This window comes from Bombus pyrosoma, linkage group LG17, assembly GCF_014825855.1.
Source record: "Bombus pyrosoma isolate SC7728 linkage group LG17, ASM1482585v1, whole genome shotgun sequence".
Classification (NCBI taxonomy): Eukaryota; Metazoa; Arthropoda; class Insecta; order Hymenoptera; family Apidae; genus Bombus; species Bombus pyrosoma.
Window position 1 is genome coordinate 3,867,855 of NC_057786.1, and position 5,803 is coordinate 3,873,657.

Below are 5,803 nucleotides of genomic sequence, written 5' to 3' on the forward strand. Positions count from 1 at the left end.
TTTAATAATAAATTATGATCTGAAGAACCAATTAATTAAAAACGACTCGCAAATTAATTAATAAATCGCGTCTCGATATTATACCGTAATAACATAATGTATAATCAAAATAATCTAAGATTTGACAATTCAAATTACGGTTTGAAATTCTATCAATCAAAAGCAACCCGCGATTTGAAAATAATCTATGATTTGACAATTTAAACTACGATTCGGAATTCTATCAATCAAAACAACCCGCGATTTGAATAATATACTAAAATAATCTATAATTTAACAATTCAAACTACGATTTAAAATTCTATCAATCAAGAGCAACCCGCGATTTGAACAAACTAATTAATAAACTATGACTGGATACTATACTAAAAATAATTTATGATTCGATAATTCTAACTACGACTTGAAATTCAATTAATCAAGAACAACTCAATTTAAAATAATTTATAAACAAACTATGATTAAAAATTACACTATGAATAATTTATGACTTAACAATTCAAATCACGATTCGAAATTTAAATAAATTAACAAAACACGATACGATACTACACTAAGAACAATCTATGATTTGACAGTTGGATAAACTACGATCTAAGATTTTAATCAATCAAGACTAATTCGCGATTTGAATAAATTAAGAAATTAAACAAGGAAGGGAAAAGGAACGGAACAGGGATACATATTTTAATAATAAATGTGGAATACCTAAAATACAAATCCACAAAACCAACTAATAACTAACAGATATAAAGAAATACATTACGTTATAACAATCCAATACATATGAAAATAGTACATATGCGGAATATACATACATGCATCATATATATATATATCGGATTCACATTATGATTAGGGTTGGGATTAAAGGGGCGTGAAATGAATCTTCGTTGTGGTTAGACTTTGTCGTTATGCAATAGAGAAGATATTGACTAATGCAAACACGATCGTTACAGATATCGACAAGTAACAGTGGTAATTAGATACTCGAAACGCTAGTGACAATGATTCTAGGTTCGATAACGAATCCACGGTCAACAGGATAACTCTTTATTAAACGTAAAATACTTTAACACGCAAACACGTTTAATGGGACGCTCTGTCGACCAAAACAATGACATACTCTTTAGAGTCACTTTTACCGCTCAGTTTGCCCGTTATGTCCATGTGCACTGTATGCCAAGATATGCTGGTCTTGGGTATAGGATGTAATTCAGCTTGTATTTTACCTGACCTTCGTTGCGATTAGACATTGTCGTTATGCAATAGAGAAGATATTGACTAGAGCAAATATGATTGTTACAGATATCGACGAGTAACCGTGGTAATTAGATACTCGAGACGCTAATGACAATGATCCTAGGTTCGATAACGAATTCGCGGTCAACGGGATAGTGGAGGTATGCTCTCACAAAATCTAAGTCCGACTCTTGGTTAACAGATCGCGAAGACGTTATTCCTTTTCGTTAATAAAGTCGCAAGCAGGAATGAATTTTCGTCGCGATGATGCCACCGAGGAAAACTATGACGGGGTGTGCCCAAGGGTACGAGACCATCGGATTTGTGGAGAAAGCCTTCGTTCGGAAAGTGAGGGAAATTGGCGTTGCTGTTAATTGGTCAATTTCCATGTCGGTGGTTAGAAAAGGACGCTAGCCGCCCTTGAGGAAAAGTTGCTAGTGGGAAGCGTCGTTCATGAGGAAATAGGTTTCCCCTATCCTCCCGTAGTTGGGACAAAGACTGTTTGTCCATTTGAAGGTCTTTAGTTAACTAAATCTTAAGATTTATAACGGGTCCTCAGGCTAGCTGAACATGCACTGCGGAGACGCATCGACATCTGGCAACCATCTTACCCGGAGAGTAGAGCCACGGGACAGAGACCGTTGAAATGTCCATTGTCAAGTATCGCTGCAACTATTTCTTTTAAGGAGAGCTATACTGTTACTCTATACCTTTGTTAAACAAACGTTCATCCCTTGACCGCGGCTACGTTGGCGACTGGTTGTCGCCTCGAGCCCAAGCTCACTGTCACGAATCTCAAATAAGTACAATCGGGTTGAATGACAATTGTTTAATTACGGCTATGGTAGAATCTAGATTACAATATTACGGGATTTTCCCAAAGTTCCAAAGGAAGGCTCCGGTGTTCTTTCATCTCCGACATATATATATATATATATATATATATATATATATATATCACATGTAGTAAATAAAAGATGAATGACGCGAGACAAATAAAAAATAATAAAACAAAACAAGGTACGCACTGGGACAGTCTGCATAAGGAACCTTTGACGAAGACACCTCTGTATTCACCATTTAAAATCATAATCACCAAAACCTACACCGAAAAACAATAAATCAAACCAAACACTGGAGACAACAATCAGATGGAAATATTAACCAAATGAGTAAAATAACGTAAAGACACATTTCACGAAGTCTCTCCATACACTGGGAGCATACAGCAGGGAAGATTTCCCCGACCGGAAGAGCGGAGACATAGGAGAATATCCAGGACTTCGGCAGAAGTCTCCTCAGGGAAGCGAGCCTTCGCACAGTCATCTGTATCGTCTTCATGAGCAATCCACACATTTTTGGAATCTCTTCTCCTCTGGCGCTAAAACAATACATACAAGATCAGGCAGACAAACGGACGAAAGACCATAGGAAAGAAGACAAAGTTAAAATAAATAAAATAATACATACTCGTACAGGTTGGACAAATGCAGGTACTTCCATGTCCATAACCAACATAACCTGCACTCACAGAGGAAAATATATAAACCCCAACAAACTAAAATATCGAGGAAACTAAAATAAATAAAATTTATTCGATCTACGATATCGAACTGAACCGTCAAAACCGCGCATCGTCATGCACAAACACACATTAAAACTTAATGCCGTATTCACAAACGAAAATGTAAACTATTACATAAAAACAATCAAATGGACGAAATACCATTAGAAATAGGAGAAGGTTAAAATAAATAAAATGATACGTATTACAACCAACTAAAATACCGAGCAAACTTAAATAAAATAAAATAAATAAACAAAAAAAAAACAACACTAAAAATAATTTATTCGATTTACAATATCGAACTACCACGCACAACTGCGCATTAGAATTTACTATGAATTAATAATAATATTGTCTATTGACAATAGAAAATATAAACCATCGCACAAAACGATCAAAACGCGTAAGATGTGGACAGATAATAAATAACAGAAACACATAACACGACACTATGAATATAAGACAACCTCAAATTGTAAAACTATATACCTTATTGAACGAAACTGTCACACAATATAACAATTCACGAAATTCCCCATAAACAAATAAATTGAGCCTCAACATAAATTACGCAAGATAACTGGAAGAAAAACGTTATTATGGGAGAACAACGATTACGCGTGGTACACGTACGACAATTCCACAGAGCAATAAAAGTCGCACTACCACCTCCACTATTATTCGCATGTAAGATTCCGATACACGTGCCTTGAACGTTCCCACTGGCATCAGCATAGAAGGTTCCAAAAGCTTCCCAGACGCAACGTAGATTCTTCAACAAGGACACGTTGCCACGCACCTTGAACATTCCCACAGTCATCAGCAGGAAAGGTTCCAGAAACATCGCAGACACAACTTCAGCAAAAGACGAAACCAGTATAATATCCTCATTTCATCACGTACTTTGAATGGTCTCATCAGCTCCGGAGAAGGAATATGAGAAGTCAAGACATCAGCGATCACCAAAATCTACGTTCTCTCACGTACGATGGCGGGAACACCAAAACTGCAACATTGCGATTCCCACAGGAGCAAACTGTCACCCAGTGGGGGATTTAATTATAAATAAGCCTAGAGACATAGAAAACACGCTTAGTTACCGGTTGATTATTCGAAGTGTTTACACCGTCATTCTGTCAGTTTGATTCACAAATAATTTTTACAATCAAAATTTATAAGTGTTAATTACGAGTAAAGACGCTTAGTTACAGTTTATTATTCAAAGTGTTTATACCGTCACTCTGTCAGTTTGTCTCTCAAATAATTGTTACAAAGAAAATTGTAAGTGTTAACTATTGTTATCATTCGAGAATCACGGAATAAATCCGTGCGGAAATACCAATTATTTATTCCAATCAATTTTAATCCTCTCCCGTGCTAGTATTCCTGCCCATAGCAGGTTAGCCGAAACGTGGAATATATTAGCCAGTCGCAGTAAACGCTAGTTAACGCTACCTACGAATTTCCAAGTTGATAAATAAACTACTAAGACGACCCATGAATTGAGGTACAACGTTCCGAAGTTCTTCAGGTTTGAGTTCGCACCGAATGGGCGACATAGATCTGGAATTTCATTGACGTTGCTAACGATTCGGAATTCTTCAGGTTTGAGTGCGCACGAATAGGCGACATAGGCCTGGAATTCTATTGACGATACTACTAGACGATCCCTGAGTTGAGGTACAACGTTCCGAGGTTCTTCAGGTTTGAGTGCGCACGAATGGGCGACATAGACCTGGAATTCCATTGACGTTATTACTAGACGATCCTTGAGTTGAGGTACAACGTTTCGAAGTTCTTCAGGTTTGAGTTCGCACCGAATGGGCGACATAGGCCTGGAAATTCAGTAATATTGCTAAACGTGACAGACGTAACTGTACCCGTAGCACAACAATTCTATTAATACTAAGTAAAAAAAAAAGAAATAAAAAAAAAATATAAATAAGAAAAGAAAAAAATTTTCGAAATAGTCCTTAGACTATTTCTGGTGGCAGCAACTACCGTATTAATCGGAAGTTTAAATTTATATTTCGATTACTATCGTTCATTTTTTTCTTTTCGTTTAAATTAACGACAACCAAAACTGAAAATATATAAGTCAAAACGTAACACCAAGGTTTTGCATATGATACTCTGGTATTTCGTTACTTTTAACATATTTCGACGTTTAAACGCTGTTCTTAATGCGTTTTACAATCTCAATGTTGCGCGCCCGTTTCATCGTCGAAACAAGCCCTGCTGTGCGCAAAATGCATACCTTAGATGATTTTGCATATAGTCTAAGGACTATTTCGAAAAATTTTTTTTTCTTATTTATATTTTTTTTTATTTCTTTTTTTTTTACTTAGTATTAGCTGTCCGATGATGTTTAACAATATAGTTTTCATGTGATATTCTTCAAGTTGGTTTTAATGATTTTATTTCTTCTAGATTTATTATATATATATATATGTATGTATGTATGTGTTTCACAATGTGACTTGTATAAAGTGTTTCAATTTTAAACGCTAGTTTATCTTAATACTGTAGTTTCCCGTATTGTATATTTTTATATTTACTGGATTATTAATAATTTATATTTACTGGATTGTTAATAATATAAAACACACACACACACATATATATATATATATATATTTTACAATATAATATTCATATATAATTTCCTTAATTTTACTAACATGTCAACTAATTTCGATAATGTAGTATTGTGTATTTTAATTGTTTTTTATTCTTTTCACGTATAAATATTTATATATGTTCCCCACGATGTAGTTTATTCATGGAATTAATTTTAATAATGTGGTATTGTATCTTCTTCCAGTTACGCAAGTTAATTGTAATTTGTATATTTTATGTATTTTATTGCTATTTATCTAGGGTAGGGAATATATATATATTTTATGTATTTCACATTTATTATTAAAATATGTATTCCTGTTCCGTTCCTTTTCCCTTCCTTGTTTAATTTCTTAATTTATTCAAATCGCGAAT

The 5,803-nt window shown here is 34.6% G+C and overlaps 1 long non-coding RNA gene across 1 annotated transcript; it reads left to right on the plus strand.

The window, feature by feature from the left end:
- The first annotated feature begins 414 nt into the window (after positions 1–414).
- Positions 415–4,151, plus strand: LOC122576887. Its single transcript, XR_006319933.1, has 2 exons — positions 415–1,403; positions 1,479–4,151. It is a non-coding gene; the product is annotated as an uncharacterized LOC122576887 (long non-coding RNA).
- The last annotated feature ends 1,652 nt before the right edge of the window (positions 4,152–5,803 follow it).